The sequence below is a fragment of the Psammomys obesus genome, unplaced genomic scaffold (assembly GCF_907164565.1).
Source record: "Psammomys obesus unplaced genomic scaffold, mPsaObe1.curated_primary_1811, whole genome shotgun sequence".
NCBI classification, from domain to species: Eukaryota; Metazoa; Chordata; class Mammalia; order Rodentia; family Muridae; genus Psammomys; species Psammomys obesus.
This window is the reverse complement of record NW_026596109.1, coordinates 17,849,597-17,871,317: the sequence shown is the minus strand read 5'-3', so window position 1 is coordinate 17,871,317 and position 21,721 is coordinate 17,849,597.

Genomic DNA, 21,721 nt, shown 5'->3' with positions numbered 1-21,721 from the left:
AAGAAGAAGAAGAAGAAGAAGAAGAAGAAGAAGAAGAAGAAGAAGAAAACAGGAAACAAGTTAGGAGCCTCCCACAGAGGGCCTCTGAAAGGCTTTGCCCTGCAGACTATCAAAGCAGATGTTGAGACTTATGGCTAAACTTTGGGCAGAATGCAGGGAATCTTATGAAAGAAGTGGGAAATAGTAAGATCTGGAGAGGACAGGAGCTCCACAAGGAAAACAACAGAACCAAAAAATTTGAGCCCAGGGGTCTTTTCTGAGACTGATACTCCAACCAAGGACCATGCATGGAGATAACCTAGACCCCTTGCACAGATGTAGCCCATGGCAGTTCAGTGTCCAAGTGGCTTCCATAGTAATGGTAGCAGGGACTGCTTCTGACATGAACTGATTGGCCTGCTCTTTGATCACCTCCCCCTGAGGAGGAAGCAGCCTTACTAGGCCACAGAGGAAGACAATGCAGCCACTCCTGATGAGACCTAACAGACTAGGATCAGAAGGAAGGAAAAGAAACCCTCCCCTACCAGTGGATTTGGGGAAGGGCATGTGTGAAGAAGGGGAAAGAAGGGAGAGATTGGGAGGGGAGGAGGGGGGAACTCGAGGGCGGATACAAAGTAAATAAAGAGTAAGTAAAATAAAATGAAACAAAAATTAAAAAACTTTCTACATATCAAAAAATAAAATAAAATAAACATAAATTCCCAATGAACAGATGGGGAAATTTAAATGAAATAAAGCATGGCATAAGTATAAAAATTTAAAGTGTGGAATGCATATTATCATATAACTAATTGACTAAAGTTTTATCAGAAGAAATAATGTTACAAAATTAAACACATTCATCACACAGTAAGAATATTTAATATGGGTCTAGCACAGCATTCAACTAAAATAGTCAGAAAATATTTCTACAATAGACAAAATCACAGAGCAGAAATCAATGAAAGTACAGAGAAAGTAGAGAAGATTTATGGTAAGAGACTGAAAAGGCATAAATAACCAATACGTAGTGGGAAACTGGTACCTGACAGCTAGATAGAAATTAAAGACAGAATAATGTAAAAATATATTAAACTGTGTAGTAAATGAGATGGCAGTAGACATAATTATGTCTAAGATAGTGTTGTCCTCTTATTGCAGTAGGCAGCGCGTCCGTCTCATAATTACATCGAAGATAGACTTCGGAAGAATTTTAATCATAAAAATCATCAAAGAACCACGTCTTCTTTGTTAGAGTAGTTAAAGTGCCTTTCCCTCCCTCAGTGCTGATGCCTCACCCACGGCCATCCCTCTACTCTCCAGGACGCATCTACACATACATGTGAACATAGGGCTGCCAAATGCTCGGACCACACAACCATAAGAAAGTATCTCGCATAAACCTCTAAAATAGAGTTAAGTTTATACAATGTAAGTTATTTTTATTGCTGCAATGCAAGGTTATCAACTCCAAATAATTTAAAAGTAAAACAGTGGTACACAAAAACATGCTCGATTCATTAATTTAAACCTGTTAATTTTCTAAAGAAAAGAAATCAGCAGATAAACAAAAATGTTTCTCAAGTTATCATATGATCCCAATGTTAGGCCAAATTTTCCACCAGAAAACTTCTAGAAACTGTAAACAAATTCAGAAGTGCAGAAGGATACAAAATCAATTTGCACAAATCAATAATTTGCAGGCAAATCTCTTAATTTGAGGAAGCCTAGTCCATGTAGAAAGAGTTCTCTGAAACCAAGACCATATAATGAGACTTTAAATAGGAACAAAATTAAAACTAAACCTAGTGCCTTGGAGGGAGAGAGGAAAAACAACAAAGAGAAAGCTGGGGAAGCAGCACATGGAAAAATGGTAAGGAGAGCCCGCTGTTTAATAGAATACATTGGGTATATGACAGAATAAAAAAAAAAAAAAAAAAGAGTGAGATGTTTGAATACCTTACTCTTTCTCCAGGGCTGATTAAGGAGCAGGGCCTGAACGTGGCCCACCTCAGTCTGAGACATCAACATGAGAGGATGAGAATAATCCTCATAACATTTTGACCTCCTTTTGAGCTTATTTTCTTTAAATGAATAACTTGAGACAAATGATCATATCAAATTAATAGATCCAACTTCAAGTTACCAAATTAGCTTCCCAAAGTCTTGCTGGTATACTATTTCCCTAAATAGTGAATACATGTGTGTCTATCCATGAAAACAAACATTACCTTGTAGAAGCTCTTTGGCTAGGCTCTTGATTTCTCCTAGTTTTGTCCAGCTTCTGTCAGGTCATCTAAAGGTGAGAGTACACTATGGTCTTTCAAGACTTGTTTTCTGAGGTTGGCAAGTTCACATGGTGATCTATTACCATATTTTCATTCTGTCAAAAGTCTAACCTGAAGCCCTTCTGTCCATCTTGCTGCTTTTTAATTATGAGTGGCTTCTACTTGGGGAACATTTATCCTTCAACGAGACATTTACCTCCTGGGAGTGTGCTGGGACACACTAACTGTTTCTGTGTATTCAGCAACCCATACAGGCTTTTGTTTCTCTACATCATGGTAAAATTTGTCCAATTTTCATTCATATTTTCCCAACTTTGGGTTCCATAGCAACTATTATTAAATGTAAATTGCCACCAAGAATATTATCAGGACTCTCCTTAGAGCTGTTGGGCTGTTTGGGTGAAGGGAGTATGTCCAGACGGAAGTGCCTAATCTCAGGAGTCCACTTTATTCTGTGTTGAGAGAATATGACAGAGTATAGAAGTCCAGAAAACTTTCTGAATAAATATTCACAAATGCAGCCACTACTTTGTTTATATCTTTTACAGAAGCATCTCACGGTGGCTTATAATATCACTTCTCTCTAGTCCTCTTTCTGGGAGAAATGGGTAACAAAGCTCGAACGAGCAAGCCAGTCACATGAGTGCACAGAGCCCCCATATAAATCCTTCTGCATTTGTGAATGAGAATAGATTAACTGTCTTAGAGACAGGTTTCCGGATGCAAAGCTCCACAATGTTGTAACCATTTAAATGACGGACAACCCGAGCTCCATGGTGGCATTGCGAAGATGCCCTAGGAAAGCGTTGCACTTACAGGTTTGCCGTGCAAGCTCGGTGTTTCACTGGAAGTGCTAAGAGGAAAGGAGGGAAAGTGGAAAACATAATATTCTTCCTTACATCATTGGCTGTTTCTTTCTCACAGCCTGATCCCATGTTTAATCTTAAGGTCTCTCCTAAGGAGCCTTTACTCATCAACTCCTATATCTACCTCCCCTCTGCTACTGAAATGACATCACAGGATCTGTCCCAGGAACTAGACAGATCATCAGAGCTATGTGGTGTGAGCTGTTTATAATATATTGCATCCGTTGCTTATGCATAGTTAAAACCAAATACCAGACACACACAGCTGAGAGGGGGAAACATTTACTTTGGCTCATGGTGTAAAAGGTATGGCTATTGAATTGCAGACACATCAGAGCATTCAGCTCACAAAATAGTAGCAAGAACTGTGGAAAAGTATCTTGCCTGCAATGACACATCCCAATTTCCTGTTTCCCCAGCTCGTCCTTTCTGCTGCTGTCCATAAGGCCATTTGTTATGAATTCATCATGGGGTCCATTCATTCATCAGAACAGAGCTTTCATGTTTGGTCTGTGGAAACACCCAGAAGTGTGCTTCACTAAACTACGAGGTGCTTCTCCTCCCAATCAAGCCAAAATCAATGCCAATCATCACACATGTTTGCTGTTCACTATTATATACTTGTAGCCACATTTGATGTTCTCCTTAAGTAGGAGTTACAGGGCATCTAGTAAATTAGTGGAATTCTATGCAATGAATTCTAAGATGGTGATTGTGTCACTGATATAATATTTCAAATTTGTTTAACATAGAAAATAAAATTAAGAGTCTAGAACAAGGTTTTCAATTTGAAGCATCTCAAAATGCCGGATATTGTGTTTTTTGAAAGATATTAGAAAACATGCAATCAACACTCATGTTAAAGCACAGACACTAAGTTCATATTATCATTATGCCCCTACCTAAACTATCTATAGACTATACCAGAGTGAAGGTGATGCTTGTAGAATGGCCTAGATAGGAATGGGCTGTGTAGAGCAGAGTAGCAATTCCAGGAATAAAATTCAGTGCCCAGTGTGAAGTTCCTATTATATTTGTCAAATGATCAGTCCTGACTTAACAGTCTTTTATTACATATAGGCTGGAAGACAATATAAAATATTAAGAAAATTTCACTTACAAGATTAAGAGGGTCTTCAAAATATCTGGTTCCAGAAGAATGTTCGTAAGTACTAAAAACAATCAAGGAAAAAAACAAACATAACAGCTAGTGTATTCAATGATATGTTAAACACACACATTATCTGTGTAGGTCTGAAAGGAAGAAATCACAGTTTGTATCCTATGTCCTCTTGAAAGGCTAGAAAGTAGCCTCCATTCTTCATTCACTTCATTCCAATATGACATAATGTGGGGGGCACTAGGCAGGCTGAAGCAGGCAAATCGTTTTATGACTCAGTAAGTTACCATTGACAACATTATGTTCTGTGTGTAGTAAAGTAAAACAAATCCTATATCAAGTTGAACAGGTCAAATAGAGTAGAATGGAAGATTAACTGCCAGGAAAGAACGTCTTGCTTTCGTACTGCAAAACCAGACTGTGGCTGGAGCTCTTACCACTTGAGTGAGCAGGAGAAGTGCACAAATAGGAAATAGCAAAGCCGAGGCTGGGGAAAGAGGACAGGGACATATTTGCAATGGCTCTACTCTCTGGATCGAAAATCTTGTGCTTTTCTTTATGGCAATGAAGCCATTGGAGGTTTCTGTAGTGATTCATCATGGCTGCCAACTTGACACATCTGAGAATAGGGAGTCTTGGTTGAGGAATTGCCTCCTTCAGATGTACCCCTGGGCATGTGAGTGTGTGTGTGTGGGGGGGGGTATTTTCTTGATTGATGATTAATGTGAGAGGACCCAGCCCAACTTCTGTGCAGGTGCCTTTGGTGTAGGTGGCCCTGGGTCGTCTAAGAAACGAGGCTGAACAAGCAAACTGGTAAAGGTGTGCCGTTGTCTCTGCCTCAGTTCCTGCCTCCAGGTCCCTGCCTCGGCTTCCCTTGATGTTATACTATCAATTGTGAGTCAAATAAATCTTTTTTCCAAAGTGCTTTTGGCAAATGTTTTATCATGGTGAAAAAAAAAAAAAAAAAAAAAAAAAAGCAATATAGGACAGTTTCTAAACAAAGGAGACTGTATTTGAAACTGCAAGGCTAATGTTCATTTGCTCATTTAAGTACCTTCAGTGACCTACTTGGGAAACCTATCAAAAAACAGAAAGCACTGTTGACTTTAAATCTTGTGATAAATTCGAAATCTCGAAGAAACTTAAAATCTTCCCTGAAGCCTGCGGACATCCCCACCTTTGAGCACAGGGCATTTGTTCTTTTCCTACCCAGAACCGCAAACACCATGCTAAGAATATAACACATGTTAGGGTCTAACTTAAAAACATTCTCCAGTATTTGAGCAATTGTTTAACTTCAACAGTACTCATTGCTGTGGCAAATAAACTAAAAAAATAAGAGCAAGATGAGTAATTAGTATTAATTAACGTTCATTACTGTTTTTCCTAGAAATAGCTCTTGCTGAAGAAGCATGTCATCACATGAGCTGATTGTACACTAACAGCTTTTTTTAAATGTCATCAGTTTTATAATTTTAGGGGAAAAAAAGCATCATTATATTTTATCAAGGATGATTGATATGGGGAACCAGCTTTGCTTAATGAGATAATATTGCTCTGGGTTGCTGGTGTTTGTGTGGCTTTCTGGGTTTGGAATGGGCTGTTTTCACTTGGCCCTGTTCCCTGACATGAAGTGAGTCTTGCAAATGAAGCGGTCATGAGATGTGTGTGCCCCAGATTTCCTATGTTGCCTTGCACTCACTGTCAATAGTAGTCTCTCCCTGGGTGTTACTCTCTTGATCATTGCCACATTTATATTGAAATTTCAGATTATATCACCAAACCGTAGCAGCTGATTGTAAAATATGGTCCACTATTTTGCCAAACTTTCTAACAGCAAGTTAAAGATCTGTCTAAGTAATATATTCTCCATCACAGTGAATGTATTAGAATGCAATTCATATCCAACACTATATAGCTCTCCCCTGGAACAAAGCCTGAATTAGCATGTGATCCAGGTACATCCCACAGACCAATAACATATTTTGATTTAATTTAAAATGATAGGATCATTTTAATATCTTTATAATGATGCTAAAGAGAAAATATGTACATATTTATAAAACTATAGTATGTTTATTCTTACTAATAGTAGCAGTATTTAGAAATCCTCCATTTAAGTTGCACTCCAAGATAAATATTCCTACATAAGTGAGTTGATTTTATAAGCACTCAATAAAGATTTATTGATAGACTGTTTCATATAATATGACTACAATTCTTCTTCATAAAGAGTTTTATTCTAAGTAAGATGAAACCTTAGTTTCACAGTCTCTAACAATTTTCATCTCAAAATAATCATCATGGCATCTGAAATAAAACATGTTTATCTGCTCAAATTGCCAAACAGAACTTCTTTAGTTTCATGGCCACTGGCTAGAATTCTGTTCATTCATTTTTGTTTGTATCTTTGTTCGTTTTTCTGCTTTGTTTGGTTTTTCTGTTTCCTTGTTGACAAGCTCTCATTATGTAACCTAAGTCATTATGTAACCAAGGCCAGTCTGGAACTCACAAATTTCCCAACTCTTTCTACTTCCTGAATGTCGAAGTAAAAGGTCTAAGCCTCAGTGTTTGACTTCATTTAATTCTTATCCACACTCCTAAATCCCCTTGCTTCCAGACAGAGCCAGACTTTGTGTTTTAACTTGGATAACGAGCACTGTTTCCTAATGCAACTGAGGAATGTTCTGCACTCTTGTATTTGATGTGCTTATGTAAAAGTTAACACTCCAAAATGTATAGTCCACTCTCAGTTATCAGTTTGTAGGGACATACTAAGCTAGACTGTGCTCCACTTCTGATTCATTTTTCAGTTATTTCTAATTTTGGACATAGATCCTAATCCCATATCTAGTTCAATTTAGAAACCCTGGGCTGTGAGTTCCCTTCCAGTGTGCTGGCAGCATCTCTAAGTATGTGTTCTAGTGCAAGGGGTGACTGTTTTGATGTTTTCTCCATGCAGACTTACCTGACAATGAATTTGATGTACATGTAACATCAGGAATATGATCCTGCAAGAAATAGACTTGTGAAGTAGATACTGAGATGCAGTGGAGGCTCCACATTCAGCAACTGGAGTCTTTCAGGATAGCTCACTGGTCTGTGTTAGCTTAAACATAACTCGGACTTTTCTACAATTGGAGAAATATAATTTGAAAACAAATGTTTTCACGTAGACTAAATAATGCACATCTTACAATATAAGCTCATTAATTTTTACTCTAAAATTTATCCTAATTTTGAGTTTTTCTGTTTTTTATTCTCATGGTGAAATAACATTGCCTCATATTTACAAAATATTTGTTTTTTCCATTACATAGTTCATATTACCCACACCCTGCTATTCCTCTTCCACTAAGTCATGGGCCCTCTATACTTCTGTGGCTTTTTGGTTACTTCATATTGAAAACTCACATCTGAATATTTGAAGTTAGGACAATAGCTGAGAGCAAGAAGATGCAATGTTTGTCTTTCTAGGTCTAGGTTACTTCACTCAACTTAATATTTTTTATGTTCTTTCATTTACCTACAAGCTTCATCTTTCCATTTTTTTACAAATGAATAGTATTCCATTGTTTTTATGTACCATGTTTTTATTGTCCATTCATTTGTTGAAGGACATTTTAATTGTTACCATTTCTTGTCTGTTATGACTTGAACAGAGCAGTAATAAACATTGCTGATCAAGAACCTGTGGAGTATATCATTAAGTCCTATGGGCATATGCCAAGGAGTCTTATAGGTGGGTCACACAATTGTTCAGTGTCAAAGTACCACCTAAGAAACATACATTCAAGTAACATTATATGTACTCAACAGATTATATTCAGTATATATGTATTAATAGAGATGCATATGCACATACAATGATAACTGAAGAAAAATAGGCCTTGATTTTTATGGAAGTCAGGTAGGAATATATGAGAGGATGTGGAGAGAGAAAATGAAAGGGAGAAACATAATTAAAATAAAATTTCAAAAATAAACAGAAAATAACGATGTTAGAATCCTATCTTTTAGTTTGACCCCAGATTGTGGGCTTTCATTCTCTCATCATCCTCAAACCAAAATGAGGAACAGTGCCTCCCTTCCTGAAAGAGGTGACACACAGAGCCCGAAAGATGAATGGAAGTTACCAGTTAGCTTGGAATAAGAAACAAAGGGACTGAAGAAGGGTGTTTCAGGGAAAGAAAACAGCTTGGGAAAGGACAAAGAAACTGCAGAATCTTGACACCAAATTAGGGCAATGGTTCCATATCTAAAAGAAAAGAAATAATAAAGAATGAAACCAGAAAAATGAGTAATGAAATGAACCTGTCAAGTACCACAAAACATGATGAGGAGCTTAAGATTAAGACCCTTTTGAGTGGATTCAAGGCTCACTCTGTATCCACCAGATACAGAGGCTTCTGTATCCATCAAACCTTCTATTTCAACACCATTCATTTGTAGCATTACTTTGGGTCTCTGATTGTTAACCACTGTTTGTCAAACACATATTTTCTGGAACTCCCGAAACATCCTATTCTTTCTACTGGAGTGGCCTTGCCCTTGATGTAAGGAAACAGTAATAGCTGAGCAATTCTATCCCCTGCATTAATTTGCATCTACTTTTTCACATATACCATGATTTTAATTTCTTACTTGCAATCTCCATCTATGATACCTGGGTGCACAGTAAATCTTTGAGAAATTAATCCACTTCTTCCCAAGAGTATTCCTACTCTCTCTGAAGGTAAAGGACTATAAACATGAGTGGTTATCTTATAACATTCAACATTTGGAGACAGTTTAAGAGGCATATCTGTGGCCAGATCCAAAGCTCCACTACCTTCAGTAGCATGCATTAAATCATCAACACTTAGTTTTGATTTCCCTGCCCGCTTGGTACCTCCTGGTTGACTGAAGGAAGACAGCTTGTATTGTTTGCTGTGGGGCCCGGAGCTGACAGTTCCCTTCATTCATTTCCTGATGAGAAGAGGTTACTTTGTATACCTCTTTTGGATTTACAATCCCTAGACCAATGTTTTCCCTTGCCACAGTGCATAGCTCAATTATTTAATACTTGTTTGAAAAATGGAGAATTCAACCCATACCTTAAATTAGACTCTTTAAAATGCTTTAAATCTACCATGTCTATTGGAAGCCATGTCATCTCATCGTAAGCTTTAGCACCGTAATCAGCAGGCACATGCTGCACAAAGTCTGGGAAGTTGACGGTGCCTGTTTAGGCCTAGGCAACTCCTCTGGTAGTCCACTTGGCTAGACAGGAACCTGATTACCTTGAACAGCCTCCTGCTTTTCCAGGCCCCTTGCCTCGGGGAAGTGTTCTGGGCATCTGGTATCAAAAGTGGGTGGAACAGGGTAGCATGGCAGCCTGCCTTCTAGCCTAGTTTGCTTCTCTCTTTCATCATGCAGAAAATTCCCTGTGTTGAACACCAAGCCTAACGGTTGCTCTCTCTCATTGGCCCCTTTTGCTTTCTAAGCACCTCACCTCTATTCACAAACTCTCTATGTGCATAGCCAACTCTGCAATCCTTTCTAACACCAGAGAACTGAGTGATCCTTTTGAGATTTCAACTTTCCCTTGAATCTTTTTTCAAAATGAAATACATGAAGACTATAAAGCAAAATCAGAAAACACCCTCTGGGATCAAGACAGGAGACTATCCAGCAGCAATAGCCACTACTTTGACAGCCTCCATACACAAACCATTGCCAAACCATCAAAAGCTCATCATTCCTTCACTATATTAGAAGCACAGTTATCCATAGTGCTTAAGCCAAGACTGGGTGCCATCTGTAGGCTTAGATTTTTCACCAAACCCACTTTATTCGGGATTTTTAAACATTTTTATCTCCCTTCTAACCCCCTGAACTTAGATAAAAGATTAATAGGAAAAAGGGCTGCAGACTTCTTTTATCTATTTCCTGTTGATTAGGGTCAATGGGTCTTTAGGGAATTACCAGACTCAGTTGTCTAGATACCAGCAGTCCAGTCCAAAGACCTACAAGCAGCAACATGAAGTCAGCAAGAGCCACAAGACTGTTAGATTGCCTTGAGATGTTCTCTGGAACATTTCTCTCTGAGAAGTAAAGTGTGGAAGAACAGAGAAAGTGGCTAGAAAACTGTTAGGGAAAAATACATTAATGTAACGAAATAAGCTTACTGACATTGTGTTAGTCAGTGTTATATAATGACACTCTTCATTAAAGTTCTCCATCAAATCACACCAACTCTTGTTATAATTACCCACAATATATAGATAAAAATTACGATATCATGATCATCTCACTTGGGTTATGATCCTTATGTAAGAAATTACTGCTTTTTTCCATTCACAGAAGACAGATTCTCTTGGGGTCAGAGCCAGCTTCAACTGAATGCCTGGCACTGTCACGTCAGTTTTGTGAAATACAGTTTAGAAATCAGCACTCCATGAAATTCAGGAATTCTCAGTGGGATCCTGTAAAGGCTTTTTATATTATAAGCAAAATTCAGTTCACTTTTCTACTGAAAAAAAAATTCTGTAAGAAATGCTTACCAGATTTTGGAATAATTAATCATGAGAAAACTCACCTATCATTTTATTCAGAGTCAGGAGAAAAGATGATTGACAACTTATTTCAGTGATTTGGGGGACATGGAACCTGATTAAGACAGATTCTTCAGAACTGTTTTGTGATGAGCCAAGCGAAAACAATGGTCAAAATGTGAGTAGAAGGGAGTGAGGGAGGGAGCCAAAGACATGGCTAAGTGATTAAGAGAACTGACTGCTCTTCCACAGGACAGGTTTCTATTTCCAGAAGCCACGTGTTAGCCCACATCACCCATAATTCCATTTCCAGGAGATAAGATAAACTCCACTGCCATCTGCACACATGTGTTGAACAAACATACATGTAACAAGTACCAAAACATTTTGATGTGGGTAGAATCAAGGAAGAAGAGGAAGAGCGCTTCTCAAAAATAAATAGGAAGCATCCATATCCACTCTATATGTTCACAATAAACAATGTCTTAGTCCTTTCCAGACGTATCCAGTGCCACATGCTTTCTCAAGGTTCTAATGGTGCTGAATTTTCTAACTATAGACGTAACCCCCTTATTGAAAGGTAAAAAGAACTTCCAAGGCATCAAGCTAATTTAGCAGGAATACAGGACGAGGTGTATCAATGAGATTTTTTTTTTTTATTAGTTACTCAGTTCAGTGATTCATATATTTAACAAGTAGGAAAAACCTCCATTTCAGAAGAATGAAGAGCAAACCCTTAATAGTCACTGTAACTGGGCATACCACTTTAAAAGAAGACACCTATTAAACTTGTAGACTGAAAGCAATTCTTCTGATGCTTACTGGGTAAAGAAAAGGTATATGAAATTTCAAAGGCTGCACATAGTTACCAAGATCTAGACGCTAGCACTAAAAGGCAGTAGAGATACGAACTAGATGATAGATTACTATTATAGTAAAAAACATTTTGCTATATGCCAAAGAATATAAGAGAGTTTTTATAAGAAAAAAAAAAAAAACCTTCCGTAAGAAATGAGTTCCTGGACTGTGTTGTGTCTTTGTGAGTTTGTGCCTGGTATTTACATAAGGCATACACAATTTGAGCAAATGGCAAAGGACACAGGGGAAGCACTCTTCAATTTCCAGAATAATATGTTGGATTAAAAGCTTTACGTATCTTTTTAAAACTTCCATTATAATTTCCTCAACCTAAATTTCACTTACCTATGTAATGCAGCATTTAGCGAGATAATAAGCTAAACTCCTAAGAACAATTTGCACTACCAATGTTCCTATATTTCAATATAAGCTGAATTTTTCCAAAATTAGTCAAGTTTGAGCCAAAATAAGTCATTTATGAGGAAATTACAGTGTTGTGCATAAAAAAAAAATCTCACATCTCTCCCCCTCAGGAGTAGATTCTAAAGGATTATCAGACATTAGATTTTATTCATGGCTTTTTCTCTCTCTTTTTCAAAACATCCCTTCCTCTTTTAACTGAAAGGTACATTTTACTGTTGTCTGGACACTAATACTTTGTCACCTCATTCTCCATTCTCACTTACCTCTTTATTAAAATGGTGGAGAGAGGTTCTGAAACATCCAGTAATAGCTGGCTGCCACTGCCATGATGACAAAGGAGTCATAAATATGAGCAGGAATGTCAGTTGCTTAAAACAAAAAATCTGTTTCCTACATGGCACACAGCTACCCTGAATTGTCAACAGGAAATTGAAAGAGGCTCTTTATGATGAATTTAAACATATTTGCCTGTCTACGATATCTAAAGTTAGTTTCCTACAGGACTAGATTTTTACATCTCTAGAATAGGCAACTAATTTAGATAACTTTACTCTGCATTTACAAGCTCTACTTTTCAGAAAGTTAATATGCTGGAACTCAAACACTGTTTCCATTTCATCCATGATGCAGAATAAGTAGGAAGGCATTTTCTACACCCTGTGAAATAGCCATGAATCATACAAAGCATGCTGATACACAACCTTTCTGACAGTCTTAGAAGACAGTGACGAGGAACAAAGTGATGAATGGAGCAAGTAGAGGCCCATGTTCCACAAATAGGCTATCTCGAGGACATGGCTACATTCCACAAGCAGGTGGACACAAGTAGAAGCTCAGGATTTTAGAAAAGTCACTGTAACTGGGATGTGTTTTACATTTTGTAAAATCAGAATATTTTGTAGAAAATAACTGAGATATCTGTAACCAGAATATATAATAACTGAGTCTAGGCAGAACAGTACTTTCACTGAATGCATTTAACTACTTCACACTCAGAAGAATAGAAGGTTCAGGAAATATAAACGATACAGAAAAGATAAGTCCAGGAAGTAGCCATTTAGCTTGAGTATAGACATTAAAATATAGTCTGGAAATAACTGGTTCTTTAAGGAAACCATTAGCGATATTAACAGTTGGAGGCAATATCCCTTATGTATGATCTACAGATTTAATAAGAGGAAAATACAAATACTAAAAGCAGCATTTCACTCAATTATTGAAGATAAGTCAATATTTGGGTTTCATCATCCACCTGAAATTGTGATATGGCACTACCTGAAGGAATAGAAAACAGATCGCAGCAAAGTCTAAGGTAAATGCTGCTCTCAACTCGCCTCTGACATTCACAAGCACACTCTGTGCTTTTTAAGCACTTTAAAGCACTAACGGATCTTCAAGGTGTGGCGTTCCCTCCTGAATTACTGGTTCTCAGAGAGGAAATAACAGTCCCCTCTTCCTCAGTGTAGTCATCTTCAGGTCTTTATCCCATCTCTCTCAGTTCTCTTTATGGGGCTGTGCTATTTGCTCTGGTTTTTTGTCTTTACCAGATTCCTTTACCTGATTGATCTTTTTCCTGATGCTGTGACACCCCCCGCCCCCCGTTGTACACAGTTCGAACCACAGACGTGTTTGCTATTTCTCCCAAGAAAACCTCTCCTTCTTAGACTGTAAGTATATAGTATTCCCACAGATGGACTATGGTCACCTCTCTAGTTGTATTTTGTTTATGATGAGAGCGCATTTTTAAATTTTGTTATTTTGCATATTTCAATAATAGCGTTTGGATTTTTAAATTGAAAGTAGAACTTTAATACAGTATATTCTGATTACGGTTTCCCTTACCCCAATTCCTCCCAGACCTTCCCAACTTCCTCACCTTCCCAAACTCACAACATTTTGTTTTGTTTTGTTTTATTTTGTTTCGCTTTCTCATTAGGATACAAACAAGCACATAAAACAATGATGATGATGGTGGTAATGATGATGATATTAGACAAAATTAAAACAAATAAATCAGAATATGATTAACAGCAAAATAGAAGAAAAATAGCTAAACAAAAGGCTCAGGAGGCACATATAGACTCAGAAATAGTAACTCACATTTAAAAAACACATAAAAACCCCAAACAGGAAACCGCAACATATATTCAAGGATCTCTAAAGTTAAAAAAAAAAATCTCTGACAAAGAATTATGATACAAAAGAATCTCCAAAAACATCACTGAGTTCATTTTGTGTTGCCCTTCTGCTCCTTTTCATGGGCCTGGCATTAACAGTGGTTTGTACACCCACTGGAGAAAACTAATTTGTCATTTGTAAGTAGTTAACGACTGGAGACTGCTTCTGCATTAGAGATATGAGCTTGTGTCCCCTCCCGCTTTCAGTTCTGGAACCCCATCTGATATATATTTGGGCAGGCCCTATGGGTGCTGTCACAATCTCTATGATTTCATATGTGGATCGGCCCTGCTATGTTTAGGAGGTCTTTTTTCCATTCTCTAAGGCTTTTATATTCTTTCTTCCTTTCTTTCACAGATATCCCTGAACTTGATGGGAATGGATTTCATGGAGACATCCCCTTTAGGACTGAGTGTTCCAAGGTCTCTCCGTCTGCATATTGTATTGTTGTGGTTCTGTGTACTTGTTCCCAAATGCTGCACGAGTAAGCTCTTCTGATGATGCCTGAGCAAGGCACTGATCTATAAATATATCAGAATATTGTGAGAAGTTTTCTTTCTATGTTTTCTTATCAGAAAAGCAGTATTTGATTTTTCTCTCTGTCGCTCACCTGTCTGGTCTTAGATTCTAACCTAAGTGTTCTCAGACAGTGCTGGGATGGGTTTGTTGCCATTGCATGAGCCTTAGTCCAACCAGATACTGATGGCTTAGTAGCACAGGCTTTATGCTGCTATTGCACAAGCACACCTTGCAAGCAAGTCATTACCATTGTAGACTGAAGGGTTTGTTGCAGGGCTGGTGTTCCCCTTTCTCTTTTGATAGCATACAAAATACCTTAATGTACCTTAATGAGTATTAGTGAGTAGGGGTAAAGGCTCTAAGTAGGCATCAGCTCAACTGCTCTATGTTTAATGGCTTGTGTACGAGTCGTCTTCAATAATAAGGCTTTACCATCTGTTTGTGGAGAAAAACCAAAACACTTGGCAACAGCCTGTGTTGTTAGGGTTTTCATGGGGCTCCCTTAGCCAACAACTATATGCCTGGAAATGGAGGCTTCACTTGGTGACTAGAAATGTCCAGTTGGGGCTGTATCTCCTCCATGATTGTGAGATTTCACTTAAATCACTTTCATATATGTATATGAACTTCTCAAATGTTCTTTAGGTATAGCCGTCTCTTCCTGTATTCCTACATTTTCTTTCCCATCTGTTTGAACATCCCATTCTACTTGCAACCACCCATAACTATCTATTTTATTTCTGCTTCTTAGGATCATCCTCTCCCCTAGATTCTTACTCTCTACCTGACCTCTGTGGTCCTATGGATTGAAGCATGCTTATTGAAGACTTAACAGCTAACATTCTCATACAAGGGAATTCATACCATAGTTGCTTTTTTGGACTGGGTGGCCTCACTCAGGATGACTCTTTTCTAACTCTACCCATTTATCTTTAAATTTCCTGTTTTAACATCTGAGTAATGTACCATTTGTATAACAGTACCACATTTTCTTTAATCATTCACCCACTGATATATCTAGTCTGTTTCCTATTTCTGACTATTCTGGAGCAATCAGCAGTGAACACGTTTAAGCAAGTGTCTCTGTAGTAGGTTACAAAGTCCGGTGGGAATATGCCCACGAGTAGTATAGTTGGAATCTTGAGGTAGCTTGATTCCCATCATTCTGAGTAAACTCTACACTAATTTCCATAGTAGCTATACAAATTTGTACTTCCACCAGCAGTGATTTGGTGTTCCCCTCAGCCCACATCCTCCCCAACATGAGATGCCACTTTTTTTGGGGGGGGGGGTGTTGGACATTGTGGATGGTATAAGAAATCTTAATGATTTTATGCTTTTATCTGATGAATATGATCTAGAATGTTTCTTTACTTCTCAAACATTTGTTTCTTCTTTTGAGAATTCTCTGTTTATATCTGTAATCTATTTTTAATTGGATATTTGAGGTTTTAATTTGGTTATATGTCCAGTGTTTAAATTATTTATAAATCTTAAATATTAACCCTCTATTTGATGTGAAGTTGGTAAAAAATCCCATTGTGTAGGCTGCTGCTTTATTCACAGGATGGTGTCCATTGCTGTGCAGAAGCCTTTCAGTTCCCTGCAGTCTCATTTGTTATAGTTCTTTATGCTGTGTGTGTTCTTTTCATAATGTCATTTTCAGTGAGTTTAAAGATAATTCACCACTTTCATTTCTAGATTCAGTGTGTCTGGCCTTATGTTGAGGATGCTGATCCATTTGAGCTTGGGTTTTGTACAGAGCAATAAGTATGGATCAGTTTGTATTCATCTATGTGTAGGCATTTAGTTTGACCAGTATCACTTTCTGAATAAGCTATTTTTTCCCAGTGTATATTTCTGGCTTCTGTATCAAAAATAAGATGTTCATTGGTTCATGGACTTATACCTACATCTTAAACTCAATTCCATTGATCAACCTGTCTGTTTTTATGCAAATACAATGCTTTTTTTTTATTACTATAGCTCTGTACTGTAATCTGAGATCAAGGATGACTATACTTAAAGCAGTTCTTTTATTATCCAGGAGTATTTTAACTATCATGGGATTTTTGTGTTTTCATATGATGCTGAAAATTGTCCTTTCACATTTCTGTAGAGAACTGTGTTGGAATTTTGATGGGGATTGTGTTGAATCTGTATATTGCTTTTGGTAGGATGACCATTTTTGCTGTTACTCTTATCAGTCTATGAGCATGGGCATGGAATGTTTTCCTTAGTGTTTTGTTTTTAAGAGAAAGGGTTTTACTTGGCTTATGCTTCCAAGTTACACTTAATCATTCCAAGGAAATCAAGACAGGAACTCAGAACTTGCTTCAAAATTTCTAATGTAACCAAAGATGACCTTAAACTCTTGAGTCTCCTGCCCTGGCTTTCAGAGTGCTGCTCTTGATCTTCAAAGCCTGGCTCATAATCTTTCATACTTAGAGAAGAACCTGGTACACAAGTTCATGGTACTTTTCAGGGAAGCATTGTAAATCCGGTCAGGGAGAAAACCGGCCTTTGCATTGTCATTCATCCTCAAAAGCCAGTAAGCCAAGTCAGGGTGGTGTAGACTAGGGCTGTAACTAGGTTCAGGTGTCCAACAACACTGGGTTCTGCTCACTGTGGGCTCACTGCACATCACTTCTCATTTCTATGTTTAAACTACAACTTCTGATTCTGCTTCTGTTTAAGAACTTCCTGCACAATGGTCAAGTTTTGAACAAGAGTCCACCTGTTACAACCTGAGGGCCCCATGAGCTATGACTTATTATCTAATTTTCGAGACAAGAGGGCACTCGGTTTGTCTCATATGTACAAACAGCTGTGGCACCCAGGGTGGCATACAAAACCTCTAGAGGCATGAGACTCTCCTACTTTTCCCTTGTGGCTGGAGCTGTATCGTTGGCCAAATTAGGTCAGGTCAGAAAATGTAGACCTAAGTTCTAATTCTAGTTTTCCCTGTACACAGCTCCCTTCAACTCTCCAGGCCTTAGATTTCTCACCTGCATGCTGCCAGTTGGCTTCTCATGATAAGCCATGGCACTCATGATAAATTCTCTCTGATATCTGGAGGGGCACTGCTTCTGGTGGGAGTCAATCTCTGGTTATACTACCCAGGCAAACATTACCTCTGAGCTTCAGTTTCCTCGTTTTCAACGATGCTCTTCACATCTCAAAGGAAGCTGTGGGCTGTTGGTGGGCTGGTTCCTCCAGAAGCACATTATTATGAGACATTCATCAGGTGCTACATCTGCAAAAGAGTACTTGTTAATTCAGTCTGTGAAACTATTTACAGAGTGAAGTGTGGTGGTGTGCTTAGACTGAAGCAGGAGTATTGCAGGGTGAAGGTCAACCAGGGATTCATGGAGAGGCCTTAACTGAAAATTAGAGGGGGAATGAGTATTAAGTAATAAAAAGGGATGGGAAGTTCTTGGAATTGAGAAAAACATGTATAACATCACTAACTATGAAAAAAGGACTGGAGTCAGCTTGGTGGAGCAGATTATAGGTACATGATTATTTACTGAAAGCCACAGATAAGGCCACTTAACCACTGGCATCATGTCAGAGGAATTCCATAATCTGGTAGACCTAGAATCCAGGAACAGGGAGAAAATGGAGACAGAAGACAGGGCTATATCTGTAAGTGGAACAAAGCCTTCAAGAGCAAGAGAGCTTCTGGGAGGAGATGGGGTGCTGGCTGAAACTTGTGGGCTGGTTCAGAACTTCTTATGAGGCCTAAAGAGTGTGAGGGCTCTTATTAAAATGAGAAATTACTAGGAGAAAATTGCTTTTCTTGTTATGACAGAGGGTGAATTATTTTCTCTCTAGAAGGGTAACCACCACAGAACTGACTGTTTTGAGATAGCAGTCCTATGCAGAAGAAGCCCTTGGGCCCTGAGGCAGTCAGTCTTCTCATGTCCACAGGGAAGCAGACATCAGGAGCTGGTTATAGAGGCTAAACTCCGGGGTTGAAATCCAGGCTTGGTGAATGGATCATTCTTCTAACATATTTACTGGAAGATGTCAACATCAGCACAGGAGAGAGCACTTTCCCGGGCACATAGATAGGCTCCCACTGCATTCTGTAATTTTAATTTTGCTATAGAGACGGTACCACAGCTACATCTCTATATCTTACATGCTCGCTATTCCCTTCTCAGTGTGATGTGGCTGGGAATAACTGCCAAGCCCCTAAAGACATCACAGTATTAATCCAATCAAAAAGACCACTTTCAGGTAAGCTGCAGCCTACTGGGTGACCCTTTCCATGTTTTCATATATTCTTCAATTTCTTTCTTCATTGTCTTAAAGTTTCCACTTGTTTGGTTAGAGTTACCCCAAGATATTTTCTATGACTTGAGGCTATTGTGAAAGCTGTTGCTTCTCTGATTTCTTTCTCAATCAGTTTGTCATTTGTAGATTTATCATTTACAGGATACTGATTTTTGCGTATTAATTTTGTATCCAGCTACTTTGCTGAAAATGCTTATCAGCTGTAGGAGTTTCTTAGTAAACTTTTAGGGTCACTTATGTATACAATCTTAACATCTGTAATAAAGACACTGACTTTTTCCTTTCATCTTTTCATTCTCTAGATCTCCTTCAGTTGCTGTATTGCTCTAGCTACAACTTGAGGTCCTGTATTGAGTATGTATAGAGATGGTGGACAGCTGTGTCCTGTTCCTAATTTGAGTGGAATTGCTTTAGTTCCTCTCCATTTGTTAGTTGATGTTGACTATGGGATGTATGTAAACTGCCTTTACTATGTTTAGTTATTTCCCTTGTATACCTAAACTCTACAGAACTTTTATCATGAATGGGTGCTGGATTTTGCCAAAGACCTTTTCTGCATCTACTGAGATGTTTGTGTGCTCTTGGTCTTTAGATGTGTTTATATGGTGGAATACATTTACCTATTTTGAGTATTAAATCATCCCTGCATCTCAGGAATGAGACCTACTTGATCATCTTGAATGATCTTCACTAAATATTTCCTTGAGAATTTCTGCATTTATATTTAATAGAAATTAGTCTATAATCCTTTCTCTTTGTTGAATTAAATGTAACCTTGTAAAACAAATTGGGTAATGTTCCTTTTATTGTGTGGAATAATATGGGGTATATTAGCATTAATTTTTTGAAAATCTGGTAGAATTCTTTACTAAAGCCGCCTGAGCCTGGGCTTTTCTGGTAAGGGAAGGGGAGATTTTTAATGACTGCTTCTTTCTCATCAAGCATTGCAGTTTTGTTTAGAATGATTATCTGATCTAGGTTAGCTTTTGTAGGTGGTAAGTTATCAAGGAAATTATCCATTTCTTTTATATATATATATTTTTTATTTTGGTGGAATAAAGGTTTTATACTAGGTCTTAAGATTCTCTAATCAGAGAGAAGGAGAGGAGGACCTCCCCTATCAGTGGACTTGGGGAGGGGCATGCATACAGAAAGAGGGGGAGGGGGGACTAGGAGGGGAGGAGGGAGGGGCTTATGGGGGAATATGGAATGAGTGACCTGTAATTAATAAAAAAAATTTAAAAAAATAAAAATAATAATAAAAGATTCTCTAGATTTCCTTTGTGTCTGTTCTTATGTCTCCTTTTTGTCTCTAATTCTGCCAATTTGAAACTTCTCTCTGTCTTTTGTTTAATTTGGCTAAGGGTTTGTCAATCTTACTAATTTTCTCAAAGAACTAAGAATTTGTTTATGTTGTTGTTGTTGTCATTTGTTTGTTTGTATTGTAATGATTTAAGCCCTGAGTTTGAATATTTCTTGTCATGTAGTGCTTTGGGCTATTATTTCTTCTTCTTCTCCTCCTCTTCCTTTTCCTCTTCTTTTTCCCTGTACTCCTCTAGAGTTTTTAAGATGCTTCCACTTTCTTTATGTAGGCATGTTATGTTATCTCTTAAAACTACCTTCACTTTGTCCCATAAAATTGGATGTGTTGAGTTTTCACTTTCATTCATATTTTAAAAAATTTTAATTTCATTCTTACTTTTTGTCTTGACTCATTTTACATTCAGTAGTGAGTTGTTCATTTCCCATTCGTTTGTAAGCTTTCTGCTGTTTCTGTTGTTGATATCCAACTTTAAGACAGCGGGGAGGCTGAGTGTTTCTTTCAATTTTTTTGTATTTATTGATACTTGTTTTGTGTCGGAGTATACAGTCAGTTTTGGGAAGTGTATCAAGAGGTGGTTATAAACAAGATATATTCTTTTGTGCTTAAATGAAATATTCTGTAACTGTCTGTTAGTTCCAATTGGTTTATAACATTATTTAATTCCAAATTTTCTCTGTTTAGTTTTGTGTGTATTACCTGCCTATTTGGCAAAATATGGTTATTGAAATCTCCCAATATTACTGTGCTCACTATGTGATTTCAGCAGTCGTATTGTTTCTCTTTTGAACTTGGGTGCCCTTGTGTTTGGTGCATAGATGTGAGTATGCAGTGCCCTTGCTTATATCTTCAGCTTTGCTTTTGTTTGATACCATATTTTGTCAGATATTAAAATGTCTGCATCTGCTTACTTCTTAGATCCATTTGGAATATCTTTTTACATCCTTTTTACCCTGAGGTAATGTCTATTCTTGATGTTAGGGTATTTTTCTTAGGTGAAGCAGAAGAAGTATCCTGTTTTGAATAGAGGCCATTGATTTTGAGAGTTATCAATGAGTTGTGTTTGTTGATTTCCATTATTTGTTGTAGTGTAAGCGGGTTTTTTTTCCCTCTTTTTTTTAATTTGATGCCCTGGGGTTATTTATTTTGTATATTTTCTTAGCATTGCTTAACCTCTTTCAGTTTAAGTATTCCTTTGTTGACACATACTGCTTGACTGTGTTTTTATTGTGGAATATCTTTATCAGTTATGATTGAAAGTTTTGGTGGGCTGCCATCTCTGACCTCTTAGGATATTTAGAACATCAGTACAGTCCCTTCTGGCTTTTGAG